Raw genomic sequence first — 14402 nt, 5'->3', positions numbered from 1 at the left:
TATTTACTTCCCTTGCATGCCTCCTGGAATTAATTTTGCATGAAACCTCCTGCATTAATCTGCCATGCATAACTCTTGGCATTAACCTTCCTTGCGTGGCTCGCATGGCTCCTTAAATTGATTTGCGGGCCTCCCTTATATTTTATACAAAGTACAAACAGATACTTGGAACAAAACTTGGAAAGAAAAGAAAAAAAAATATTTCTAATCCAGAAATTACTAATACATTTCAACAGATCTAACATTTCAACAATTGTGGTATGTAGCTACGCAAACTACCAACAGGTTAAACAAATGAAACCCAAAAACAATCTCAAAGCACCCATATTTTAAAGATCGTACCCCAATGCAAAAGTTAGAGAAAGGTTACTAGCACTTATATCTAGCTATGATGGAGAAACATAACTAAGACTTGAGAGGAGAAGTCATTATGACCGAACGATTTCAAGGATTTGAATCTCTTTCTCTCTTTGATCTCCAAGGTATGCTTAATGATTCCCACATGATACCAACCTTCTGATCGTAAACCTTCATCAGAACTTCCTTCTCCCTCAGCGCCGCCTCCCTCGCACTAGTAACTGGGAAGTCTTATTCTCTCCCTCTCTGTATAAAACTTCTGCCAAAAAAATTCTAGGGTTAGTTAACTAATAAGAAAATCTATCTAATTTATTAAAATGCCCTTACACTCATCCTAATTTTACAGTCGTCCCAAATTTTTGTAGTGGCTCAGCTCAGTGTTATAGGCCCACTGGGTGTGTAACACTTGGGATACCCATGATCTGGAATGGACATCGCACCAGATGCTCTGCCTTGTGATCCAAAATCAGGCACAACTGGAAATCCAATGGTAATGGGTAAGCAAGTAGACTTGGACAGACAAAAGATGTCGTCTGCTTTAACCCATAATTTTGAAGAAACCTGTTTTGAGGCATACATTTGCGTAAGTTCGGCTGAAAAGTTATCAGTCGAACCTCTGAGTTATCAGCCGAACCTAAGTAAAAATTCAAAAAACATAAGTTCCGCTCTTAATTTGAGTATGCCTCAAAACAGGTCTCATTTTGAAATGACCCAAAATTTATTCTCTAATCTAGGTCGATATGTACATCATCACTAAAGATCTAGTTGACTTAATCTAGGTCAATATGTACATCATTTTGAAATTTATCGGCATTGCTCAAAATTACTTGGTAGTTTCAAAGAAGTTGGAGACCTTTAAAACTTGTATTCTGGTTGTTATTTTTTTGACATAGAAAGGGAAATATTATACTACCTCCGTCCCACTATTAGTTGACTTAGTCATTTTTAGATTTTATCCCAATAGTTCATTTTATATCATTTGATACTCATGTTTATATTCGTTACGTAGATGTTTTAAAATACTTTTCAATGATATAAAATTTACGAATATCCGTGGTATAATTTGAGAGATAAATCATTTCTAAATTGTACCATTAGGTCAACTAATAGTGAGACAGCGGGAGTATTAGAAAAAGGTCACATAAGGTGACAAAGATACAACCCAAAAGACAAGTTACATCAAAAAGTAACTAGCAACCAAATACCATAAACAGATAGGTTGTCAAGGACAATTCACCACTGTGGGGGTAAAATATCAACTCGACACGTGGCGCGAGATCTAGACTGGAGCACCATATAATACTACAAGCAACTACACAATAATACCACCTTTTCTAATCCTTGTCATATCTAGTCATCCCTAAGGGTATACATGTAATCTGATGTAAAATACCCCCTATATAAGAGAAGGAGATATAGGGTAAAGGGGTTGGTTCCTTCTTCTTCATTCTCTCTAGGAGCTAGCCTCTTGCGCGCCATCTTCTTCCATGGATGGAGTTTCAAGTCCCATGAGGACCTCCATTCATGGATCTTTGTATACCACCACTAATAATAGTGAAAACAAAGTGGATGTAGGTTTTTTAATGGCCGAACCACTATAAAATCCTCATGTTAATCTTTATCTTTATGCACTTTTATCTTTCATGTTTGATTTTCAATGATTTATGTTCATCAGATCTTGTTGGATGGGGAAGTCAGATTTTATGCTACTACAACCACAACATCCCAATTACAAACAAATGTTGAGAGAGATTTGATTCTTGTAGTATGACTATCTGACTTATGTTCTTTTTTTAGCACTTTTAACTGCAACGTAGTTAGTAGACTAAACAATAATGTCGCACGGAGTTCTAGGAGTTATGGCAGTGTGGTTATTTACTCTATCCTTACTTGTTAGACTTCTTTTAGTATTAGTTTGCTTTGTACTTGTTGGCTTTTTGGACTAATCAACTTGTAGCTCTTTTCATAGATGACGTTGGACAATTCATGAATAAATGACTACCTTCATTTTGAAATGGAATGTATTGTTTTTCTTGTTTATTCATGTTAAGAATGTTCTGCGGCTATCTATGTTATTGTGTAGCCCACTTATTAATCAGGTATTTTGGTGTTGTTCATTGGTCTTTTTTTTTTTTTTGATTATTTATTTGGATGATGGTCTATTAGGATGGGTTCAGATCGTGTACAATGAAGAATCTAGAAAATGAACTCAAATATAAGATTCAAGTTCCTGGTCATGGGTTAGTCTATGTTGTACTTTGGTTTCCATTGGCACTAACTTGGTGCTAAGGCCCCTCTTTAGGCAGCTTCCATTTTATTAATCCAAAGAAAGATAGTATAAAATTGCAGGTGGTATCAGAAAGTCGATAGTAATCTGTCTATACGATGCCATGTCATGTACTTGTATATCTTGATCAAAAGTATTCTAGCTTCTGCAACATTAATTGTAGAGGGCACTGATAGACGCATTTATGTGTCTATTTTCATCTCTATTGTGTATATTGTTAGTACTCATTTTTGTACTTATTTCGGTATTTTATCTCTTTGTAGGTGTTTTTGGAGAAATAAGCTTTTGCGGCGAAATTGGCTCGAAAAGTTGTTAAAGGCACCTGGGAGGACATTTGCTATTCGGACTCTCGCTTTGGATAGGGGGACACCCTTCTTCTTCACGTTTAAAACGGTTTTTGGCGGGAAAAATACATGCAGACGCTGTAGATTTTGGATTGAAGATTTGAACGAGTTTCAGGGTGATTCAACACTGGAAATCGATTGGGCTGGACTTGATAGAGCAAAACAGGTTTAATACATGCGTTTGGATCGATCGAATTGGGCTGGAATTGCCGGAAAAAGGAAACAGAGTAAAAAAGGAAACACGGTCCCTGTCGAGTTTGTTTTTGGACATTCAGTGAGATTAAATGCAAGAAACTCTTTCCAAAGATACATATATATCTAAGGAAGAGTTTGAGATAAGTGGGAAAGCTCAGAAACGCGTAAAACAATTTCGGGAGGAATTATTGCCGTGACTGCCAAGAAAGGAAAGAAGAGATTTCAAAGCGATTTGGGAGAGATTTAATCGCCCTGTGGTGTATAAATAGGTTTCCTAGGGTCTCAAGAATCGAGGTCTGTCGAGAGTTTGGGGTCGAGAGGAGAGCTCATGAGGCGAGAATCAGAGATTACAGGAAGCCTGTCTCTGCTGCTGCTGAAGAACAAGCGTTGCAGAACGAAGAACAGAGTCTCAAATTCGCAACACTGCTACAGTGTTCTCTCTGTAACAGCTGAATAGCCACATTTATCTTCAGTTAGCCACACCTCATGTAATAGTGAACTCTGTAACGCCAGTACTTCGTTGCATATTCACTGAATCATATCATCTCTTCAATAAAAACAACTTTTGAGCCATGATTTATTCTTTTGAGACTGTTTTTGATATGAGAAGCTAAACCCCAACACTGGGATGACGGAGGAAGCCCTATTTCACGCATGTGGTAATTCTAATAATTCTTTTATGACTATTTGCATTGCTTTTTAATCGATTTATGATTTTTATTGAATGGGTGTGATTTCGTTTGATGGTGTATGCTTGGTCTATGTATTTTTGATTCATCATGCTTTTGATTTACAATCATTGCTTTTCAAAAATCTACTTTTTGGAAAATAATAAGAGTCCATATTTTTAATATTTGATCTATAATTGATTGGAATTATTATTTGAATCACATGAATGGAATTTGGTGGAATCCTGAGTCTCAGTACCTCTCAATACTGTGACAACTTTATTGTATATATTTTATTAAGTCTGAAATCGAATCTTACAAGTCCGAGTTTGAACGATACTCTACTTACCACTTTCAAAACTACATCAATTTTTGGCGCCGCTGCCGGGGACTGTATTAGGGTTTGCTATTTTTGTAATTTTTTCTTTCTTTTTGGACACTTGGACATTATTATTTTTAAACCCTAAGGAAGGGTTGGTTTAAATACAAACTGTGTGCAGGGAAAGACGGTGATTACGATATCACCTCTGCCCCTCGGGTTCGTACATAACATAGGAGTTGTGGCCCGAGTCGATTTCAGCGGTTCTTCGCCCGTCTGGTACGGGAGGTAAGTTTTTCGAAAGACCCGCGAATCCCCTGTCAGCGGGTTTACTGTATTCCTTAAGGTGAATATATGCTGAGGACTTGAATACGGTTGCTTTTAATTCCTAGTAAAGGGCAAGGACTGGCCATACAAGATAAGGGTTCGGATTTCATCACCGTTCTCTTCTTGCCCGCCTTAGGAACACGAAACCAAACGCAAACCTAATCCTAAAATTTTGACTAGAACGAGACCTATAGGGTAACGAGCTTAATAGGACAGTCGTTTAAAGAATATTGGTTACTCTTTTGAGCATACTTCGAAGTTATTGACGGTTTCTGTGAGTTGAATGCGTGACTGCGCCGCCTTGTAACCGATGAGGCCTTGGGTATCAAAGCTCCACTGATCTTCCCTCGCCTTGATTCAACTTACTTTGACTCGATTGATTCCAGAGGGGTTTGCTCAGATTGTAACGAGTTCCTTTTCGAAAGAATAGAAGCTGGTCTAGTGACAATCTAAGTGGAGTCATTATGCTTTTTGTTTGCTAGAAATTTAGGTTTGTTTTGGTCGAGTCAGCCTTGTTTGTGATTGTGTAGAATTCCCTTGCAATTAAGAATGTCGAACTAGTATGATAGAAGCCAATACAATGATTATCGACCTGAATTTGAATATGGACATCATCCTTTTTATGACCATGTTGGGAATAGTGGTTGGGAACGCCATCCTTTGGAAGGATATGAGTCATACCCTGGTGAGCCCAATTAATATCCACACATACATCAGTCTTACGAGCAAGAAGATTATAGTACTAGTTCTTCGTCTCTAGAGGATACAATCAAACTATTGAAAAGTAGTCCTTTTTATGATCCCTCTGTTCCTATTCCTCCTTTAGAAGAGTCCCTCAGGGAGTTAGCTGAGTCGACGCGTAAGTTAGCTGAGATGAATAGTGTAATTATATACGAAAGAACTACAATAATGAGTGAACTTTCTTTAGAGGAATCCCTCAAGCTGATGGCTGAGACGAACGAAAGACTTGCTCGAAATAATCTTACTTTCCAATACAGTGATTCCAATAGTACCCTTGAAAATGAGGATAGTTATTTGCATAATCAAGATGACGAGGATAAAATTGGTAACACTACTTGTTTAGATGAGGTTCAACCATTTTCATGCTATTATGATGATTATGACGAGGATAGTGTTGATGAAGAATTTGAAATATGTAGGCATAGTGATCAGGAATTTGTTACTCCAAATGAACTTTATGATGATAGTGTTATTTCTGGTTCAGATCCCGATAATTTTAATAATTATTCACCTATTCAAAAGGACGAGGATTTGACTAGAGATACCCTCGTTTTATACGATGTAGTTTTTCCTGTTTACAAAGCCGATAATGATTTAGAGGAACGAGTTTATTCTGAGAATAATGTTTTAGAGTCTAGCGATTTATAAACAATAGTCTTAGACGAAGAAGATGAACTCGTAGAGATGAGTGAGGATGAACCTGACTTAGAAGAATCAATTGACCATTTCCAGGAATCTGATGACCTAGAAATTAGGGAAGTTGTGACTAGTCTTTCTAGAGACACAAAAAACTCTAAGTTTGGGGGTGATTATCATTCTCCATGTGCTTTAACTATTAGAAAGGTCCCTCACTTGGGAATTGACATATGTGCCTCAACCATTTTACAAGATTATCTTCACACACGTTTTCCTGAACCTAGTGATGTCCATAAGGAAGTTCAGTTGTTAGAAACTCATCCTCTGGTTGATGAGGTTAGACTAGGATATGATACCAAGATCGACTTTGTTTTCCCACCAAATATTTTTCAACCAATTGTGGGAACGTATAAATTTCAGATGTGTCAATTATTTAGTTTTGAGACTAAACCTAATTACTTTAAGAGATTAGGGTCGATACATTTGCTTAAGATAGACCACCATTCTCATTGTGGTTAGCTGTGTGAGTCAAAACTGATTGACTTTAAGGATCCTGAATTATTCAGGTTATTATTATGTGCTTTTAAATTTTTACTTGAGTTTCTTCAGACTCTAATACCTGAACCGGATCTTAGCTTTGAGGAATTCCAACCCATGAAAATATTTTATTTGGACCCAGTTATAGAACCTGAACCTGAACCACAACTAGATGTAGTTTTCTTAAACAGGAAACTAGACAAGGGTGCGCTTTATTTGTTAATTTTCTTGGCAGGTTGCAGATTCCTTTTATTTGTGATAGCTCTATTTGGTTTTGATGACCCACATAAATTTCGGCTATTACTTCATTCTCTGAGGTGACTAATCCTTTCTTAGTCTGGCTGAAGACTTTAAACTTAGCACTTCTTGGGAGGTAACCCAACATTCATGCGACACGGTAATATCTTTCCTTATCTCTTTTGCTTCAAATGGTAACAGTTTCTCCTTGTTCATGCTTTTAATTTCATCTTTAGAACATTGAGGACAATGTTAGATTTATGTTTGGGGGTATGGGAGAAACTTTTTAGTTGCAGTATGAATAAATAAACTCCAGAGCTTAGAAATTTATGCCTATTTAGGATTGCACTAACTAATCTAAGTGGATGGAAGCATTTTGGTTGTAGGAGTTGAGGAACCAATCTGATTAGATGGCAACATCTAGAAGAGTCTATTCATAATAGCACAGAGCTCAGGTGTTAGAAATAACATGATAGTTTCACCATATCTCGTTGAGTCCTTTTCACTTCTATTTTTATTTTATTTTGTTTTTAAACAATGTTTCTCTAAGTGATAGGTGGGGCCCACGATTCAAGTTGTTACCAATGCTAGGGTGAATTAGAGTGATTGAGATACCATGAAAAAAAAAAAGTTGAAAAAGAAAAAGAAAAAAAAAAAGAGATGGAAAAAAATGGTAGTTACCAAAAAGTTGAAAAAAAAAGAGAAGAAAAAAATTGAGACCAGACCATTTGACCAAAAGGAATAAATTCAATAAAGTCGACCACTGGTTCCCTTGTATATGCCAGTGTGTTGATATTAGTCAGACTAATATCTCAATCCATTAGGATAGGTTCATTTTGGCGGAGGCCTTCAGACAGATATGGGAAACGCCGTTCACTTAGTAAACATCAAAACCATCTATGTTTTTTTATATCCATCTTCTTGATCTATCCATGTGATTAGTTTTGACTCCGAATATGATGTCCATAGTGCAACTATCTGAGTAGGGCTCTGTCACTTATTATGAATTTTAGTATGCTTGAGTGCAAACTCGTGTACAGCAATTGGAATTTCGCATCAGGGTACTTTCTCCTGTAGTCAATAAGTATGCCAACCAAGGAGATTCTTTAGTGCCTTCCAAGGTTCTCTGTAGATAGCTAGGGTCTGGAGTAGTAAAGGTTTTGTGGGTATATCTCTTGTAAGCCCTCCGGAGACAACACTCCGCCACTAGGGCCACCTAGGGGTTTAAAGGCTTATTGCATACGCTAAATGCAATCGACGATACCTGCGACAGTGAGTTAGGATTTTATTTTGTAGTTTTGATTTGCTCGGGACTAGCAAATAATAAGTTTGGGGGTATTTGATAGACGCATTTATGTGTCTATTTTCATCTCTATTGTGTATATTGTTAGTACCCATTTTTGTACTTATTTCGGTATTTTATCTCTTTGTAGGTGTTTTTGGAGAAATAAGATTTTGCGGCGAAATTGGCTCGAAAAGTTGTTAAAGGCACCTGGGAGGACATTTGCTATTCGGACTCTCGCTTTGGATAGGGGGACACCCTTCTTCTTCACGTTTAAAACGATTTTTGGCGGGAAAAATGCATGCAGACGCTGTAGATTTTGGATTGAAGATTTCAACGAGTTTCAGGGTGATTCAACACTGGAAAATGATTGGGCTGGACTTGATAGAGCAAAACAGGTTTAATACATGCGTTTGGATCGATCGAATTGGGCTGGAATTGCCGGAAAAAGGAAACACGGTCCCTGTCGAGTTTGTTTTTGGACATTCAGAGAGATTAAATGCAAGAAACTCTTTCCAAAGATACATATATATCTAAGGAAGAGTTTGAGATAAGTGGGAAAGCTCAGAAACGCGTGAAACAATTTATGGAAGGAATTATTGCCGTGACTTCCAAGGAAGGAAAAAAGAGATTTCGAAGCAATTTGGGAGAGATTTAATCGCCCTGTGGTGTATAAATAGGTTTCCTAGGGTCTCAAGAATCGAGGTCTGTCGAGAGTTTGGGGTCGAGAGGAGAGCTCAGGAGGCGAGAATCAGAGATTACAGGAAGCCTGTCTCTGCTGCTGCTGAAGAACAAGCGTTGCAGAACGAAGAACAACGTCTCAAATTCGCAACACTGCTACAGTGTTCTCTCTGTAACAGCTGAATAGCCACATTTATCTTCATTTAGCCACACCTCCTGTAACAGTGAACTCTGGAACGCCAGTACGTCGTTGCATATTCACTGAATCATATCATCTCTTCAATAAAAACAACTTTTGAGCCATGATTTATTCTTTTGAGCCTTTTTTTGATATGAGAAGCTAAACCCCAACACTGGGATGACGGAGGAAGCCCTATTTCACGCATGTGGTAATTCTAATAATTCTTTTATGACTATTTGCATTGATTTTTAATCGATTTATGATTTTTATTGAATGGGTGTGATTTCGTTTGATGGTGTATGCTTGGTCTATGTATTTTTGATACATCATGCTTTTGATTTACAATCATTGCTTTTCAAAAATCTACTTTTTTGAAAAGAATAACAGTCCATATTTTTAATATTTGATCTATAATTGATTGGAATTATTATTTGAATCACATGAATGGAATTTGGTGGAATCGTGAGTCTCAGTACCTCTCGATACTGTGACAACTTTATTGTATATATTTTATTAAGTCTGAAATCGAATCTTACAAGTCCGAGTTTGAACGATACTCTACTTACTACTTTCAAAACTACATCAGGCACATGCCACAGCTAGCTCACCATCACATGTGGGAAGCTGATCTGATGTGTTGTTGTTGCTTGGGAAGTGTTTTTGAATCGCTCCTGCTGCTGGTTGTCCCTAGTGAGGTGTTAGTAGAGGCATATGCCTGCAGGAAACACATTAGGCTGAGGAGGTGATAGAGCATTTTAACTACATCCTTGGTGGTTTTAAAACTACTGGTGTCAGACTCATAAAGTGAGGTGTTGTTTAGAACCACTAGAGGCACGGAGGCGTTGGTGCTTGATTGATGTATCCCTAGATTTAACTCCAACTCTCTCTTCTTCATTTTTTCGCCATCAGCTGCTAATTGTTGTGGATCCTAATTTTCACCAAGTACAGTAGAACCTGGATCTCTTACCGAACATGGTTTTTCACTTGATTCATTCATCCGGATATACTAACAAAACAGGGATTACGATGCTCTTTTGGTATAAAAAGGAAGGAGATGAAATGAATGTCAAAATCATTGTTCAAGTTTTATAAATTATCCCCAATACTAAGATGGCTTTGGTGCGCATACCATCCGTAATGTAGAAAATATGATATCAAAGACTTAATGAAAAGAACACAAGACTAAACTCAAACAAGCTTCAACAAGCTTCACTTAATTCATATATATCGACTGATGGCTTAACAGCCTATTTATATGATTCAAAAACTTGACTCTCAAGTAAAAACACTTTCCTAATCAAAATCAAACTCTAACAAGAAACTTCTAGACAATTCTCACGCAAGCAAACTCTTAAAACAAGTAATACTTATAACCCAAGTAAACTTCTAAAAACTGTACCATGGATCAACAACACTTGTTTATCCATCCACTTCATGTCAACTGTACCAGTTGATCACACCACATTGGATCAACTCTCATAGTTGATCCACACTACTTGGATCAACAACATTGTTGATCCCTTTTGTCTTCTTCATAGTATCTTGGTTTATTTCTCAACATCCTCCCTTAAACCAAGATACTCTTTACTAATCATTCCCAACTTTCCACGCAAGTAAATGAAAGTGTTAGACTTCAAAGACTTGGTGAAAATATCTGCTACTTGCTCTTCACTTTCAACAAACTCCACAGCTATCTCCTTGTTACTGACAAGCTCTCTGATGTAATGATATTTAATATCAATATGCTTACTCCTTCCATGAAGCACATGATTCTTAGTTAATGAAATTGTAGACTTATTATCACAAACTATTGTTGTTGATGTCTTCTGTTCTTCAAACAATGACTTCGGCATCATTCTCAACCACACTGCTTGTGTAGCACAATTGCTAGCAGCTATATACTCAGCTTCTGTTGTAGACAATGCAACAACTTGTTTCTTCTTAGATGACCAAGAGAAAAAACCAGTTCCCAACTGAAATTCATAACCTGATGTGCTTCTTCTTCCTTTTGTATCACCAGCCCAATCACTATCAGTAAATCCAACTAGTTTTGGATCTTCTGAAACATTATAGAGAATTCCCATACTGATTGTACGTCTAACATATCTCAGAACACGTTTTGCAGCTTGTAAATGTGATTGTCTGGGTTCTTCCATAAATCTGCTAACCAATCCAACTGCATACATGATATCAGGTCTTGTAGCAGTCAAATATCTCAAACATCCAACAAGACCTTTAAAGTCTTTTGAATTCACAAGCTCTCCTATCCTTCTCTTGTCAACTTCAGTCTCTGTTCTACTGATGTTAAGATTGGATTACAATTATACATCTTGAAACGCTTCAAAATTCCTTCAACATACCTTTGTTGGTTAATAAAAATTCCTTTTTTTTCACTTTGTTGAACTTCAATGCCAAGAAAATATGACATCAATCCAAGATCTGTCATCTCAAACTCCTTCACCATATCCTCCCTAAATTCCTTTAATCATCTCAGAACTATTTCCAGTAAATATAAGATCATCCATATACAAACCCACTATAATATGATTGCCAAGATCATCAGCTTTCAAGTATAAAGTATGCTCATGTGGACATCATTTAAATCCTTTCTTAGAGAAATAAGAATCTATTCTTGTGTACCAATCTCTTGGTGCTTGTTTCAATCCATACAAAACTTTGTTTAGCTTGTTTACTTCATTCTCCTTCCCCTCCATAATGTAGTCAGCTGGTTGCTCTACATAAACTTCTTCTTCCAACACTCCATTCAAGAATGCTGACTTCACATCCATCTGAAATATCTTCCCATTCTTTTGTGCTGCTAAAACAATGATCATCCTTACTGTATCAAGTCTTGCAACTGGTGCAAATACTTCTGAATAATCAACTCCTTGTCTTTTCCTATAACCTTTAGCTACTAACCTTGTTTTCTTTCTATCCACTTCACCATTTGACTTGTATTTTGTTTCATAAACCCACTTAACACCTATGGGTTTCTTCCCTGGTGGAAGTTCTGTTAGTTCCCATGTATCATTCTTTTCAATTGACTTCAATTCTTCATTCATAGCTTGAATCCAACCTTGTTCTTTTGATGCTTCTTCATAAGTTACAGGATCACAATCTCCAAATAGTGCAAAATTCACTACTTCATCATCAGTATCTTCATCATCTCTTGATACAATATAATCATTCAACCTAGCAGGTATGATATATTTTCTTCTTGGTCTTGTAGTTTCTTGTTGTTGTACTGTTTATGTTCTTGCTTCTTCATGTTGCTCTTCAACATTATCTTGAATCTGCACTTCTTCTTCAACTTCATCTGAAACTGTTCTGACAGCAGCAAGTGGATCAACATTCCTTGTTGATCCAATATTATGTGGATCAACATCCTTTGTTGATACATTGTTATATGGATCAACATTAGTTGTTGATCCATTATTCCAGTTCCATTTTGAATCTTCATCAAAGATCACATCTCTACTTGTAAACACTTTTCCTGCTTCTGGGTTGTATAATTTATATCCTTTGGTTACCGAACTATAACCAACAAGAATACACTTCTCACTCTTGTCATCCAATTTCTTTCTTAGTTCTCTGGGTACATGTGCATATGCAATATACCAAAAAAATTTCACATGTCTTACACTTGGTCTTACACCTCTCCAAGCTTCTTCTGGTGTTATGTTGTTCAAACTATTTGTAGGACATCTGTTGAGTAAATACATAGTTGTGTCAACTGCATAACCCCAAAAACTTTTTGGTAAATCTTTTGTTCTTCTTATAGTTCTTTCCATCTCCATCATGGTTCTGTTCTTCCTCTCTGCAACTCCATTTTGTTGTGGTGTATATCTTGCAGTTAGTTGATGATGAATGCCATGCTCTTCCATAAACTTGTCTACAACAGTATATTCTTTACCTCTATCAGTTCTCAAGATCTTGATACTCTTACTAATTTGTCTCTCAGTATAAGCTTTGAAACTTCTAAAAGCTTGAAATGCAACACTCTTTTGTTTAAGAAAATAAACCCATGCTCTTCTACTAAAATCATCAATCAAAGTTATAAAATAATTATTACCTCCATGTGAAGTTACTTAAATAGGACCACACAGATCACTATGAACAATCTCCAAATGTTGATTAGCTCTTCTAGCTTTGTTGACTGCGAATGGATCTCTGTGCTGCTTTCCAAAGATACAATTTTCACATCTTGATTCTGGTACCTCTATGAAAGGTAAACCTGACACCATCTCCTTCTTTGCTAAGTTTTATAAACTGTTAAAGTTCACATGCCCATCCTTTTATGCCATAACCAAGAGTCATTGTGCACACTGCTACTGTAACAACTTTCTTTTTGATGCTGAATGTTCAAACGAAATAGTCTATTTTTAGTCATCTCCACTCTTGCTATCAATCTTCTTCTTCTATCTCTGATGAAACATAAACCATTGTAAATATTCATAAAATATCCTCTTTCAGACAATTGTCCCATACTTAGCAAGTTTTGATGTAAACCTGGAACATAATATACATCCATGATGTATGCTTTAGAACCATTCTTAAGAATAATCCCTATTTTTTCTTTTCCCATAACTGGAATTGTTGAGTTGTTTCCAAACTTTACTGTAGATCTTACAGACTCATCCAAACTTTCAAACAAATCTTTTCTTCCACACATATGATTGCTGCAACCTGTATACAAATACCACTTAAGTTGAGGTTGTTCTTCTGTTGTATGACACTGCATTGTTAGCTTTGAAATTTTCTTTGTAATTGTTATCAACTGTCTTTCTTGGTTTTGGACACTCAATAGCCATGTCTCCCCATAATTATAACACTGCATTCTTGATCTATCAAATGGATTCCTATAACTTCCATTATTTGATCTTCATCCATTGTTATATCTTCCTTGAAAATCTCCAGTATTAGATTTTCCTTGATTGTTTCTCCAGCTAACTTGGCTTGAAGTGCCTCTTCAACTTGTTTTGCAGCAGTTGTCTTCTCTAGTAATCTTTGTTCATATGCTTGTAATGAACCCAATAACTCATTAAGAGTCATAGTTGCAGCAGTGTTACACTCTTCTATAACAGTTATTTTTGCTTCAAACTTCTTAGGTAAGCTTCTTAAAATCTTTTCAACAACTATTGAATCTTCTACAGTATCACCATTAGCCTTCATCTCATTGACAAGATTTAATGTCTTTGAGAAAAAATCTGATACTGTTTCAGTAGTTTCCATCCGCAGTAATTCATACTTTCTCTTCAAAGTTTGTAATCTAACCTTCTTGACTTTGTCAGATCCTGTGTAGTAGCTTACCAAACCATCCCAAGATGGTTTAGATTGCTTAATATAAATAACTCTATCCATGAGAGATTCATGAATACCTTGATGAAGAATATATGTAGCTTTAGAATTCTTCTTTCTGTTTTCAGTTAAAACAGCTTGCGCAGCTCCTTCAACTACAGCTCCTTCTGCTGGTTCTACATAACCATCTTTCACAATATCCCATACCTCTTGGTATGTGAAAATATTCTCCATCTGCAACCTCCAGTGTTCAAAGTTTTTACCTTCAAACACAGGTACCTTAATTGAACTTAAACTCGTCATTTTATCTAA

This window comes from Papaver somniferum, unplaced genomic scaffold (assembly GCF_003573695.1).
Source record: "Papaver somniferum cultivar HN1 unplaced genomic scaffold, ASM357369v1 unplaced-scaffold_139, whole genome shotgun sequence".
Classification (NCBI taxonomy): Eukaryota; Viridiplantae; Streptophyta; class Magnoliopsida; order Ranunculales; family Papaveraceae; genus Papaver; species Papaver somniferum.
The sequence above is the reverse complement of the archived record's forward strand: the minus strand, read 5'-3'. Positions refer to the sequence as shown.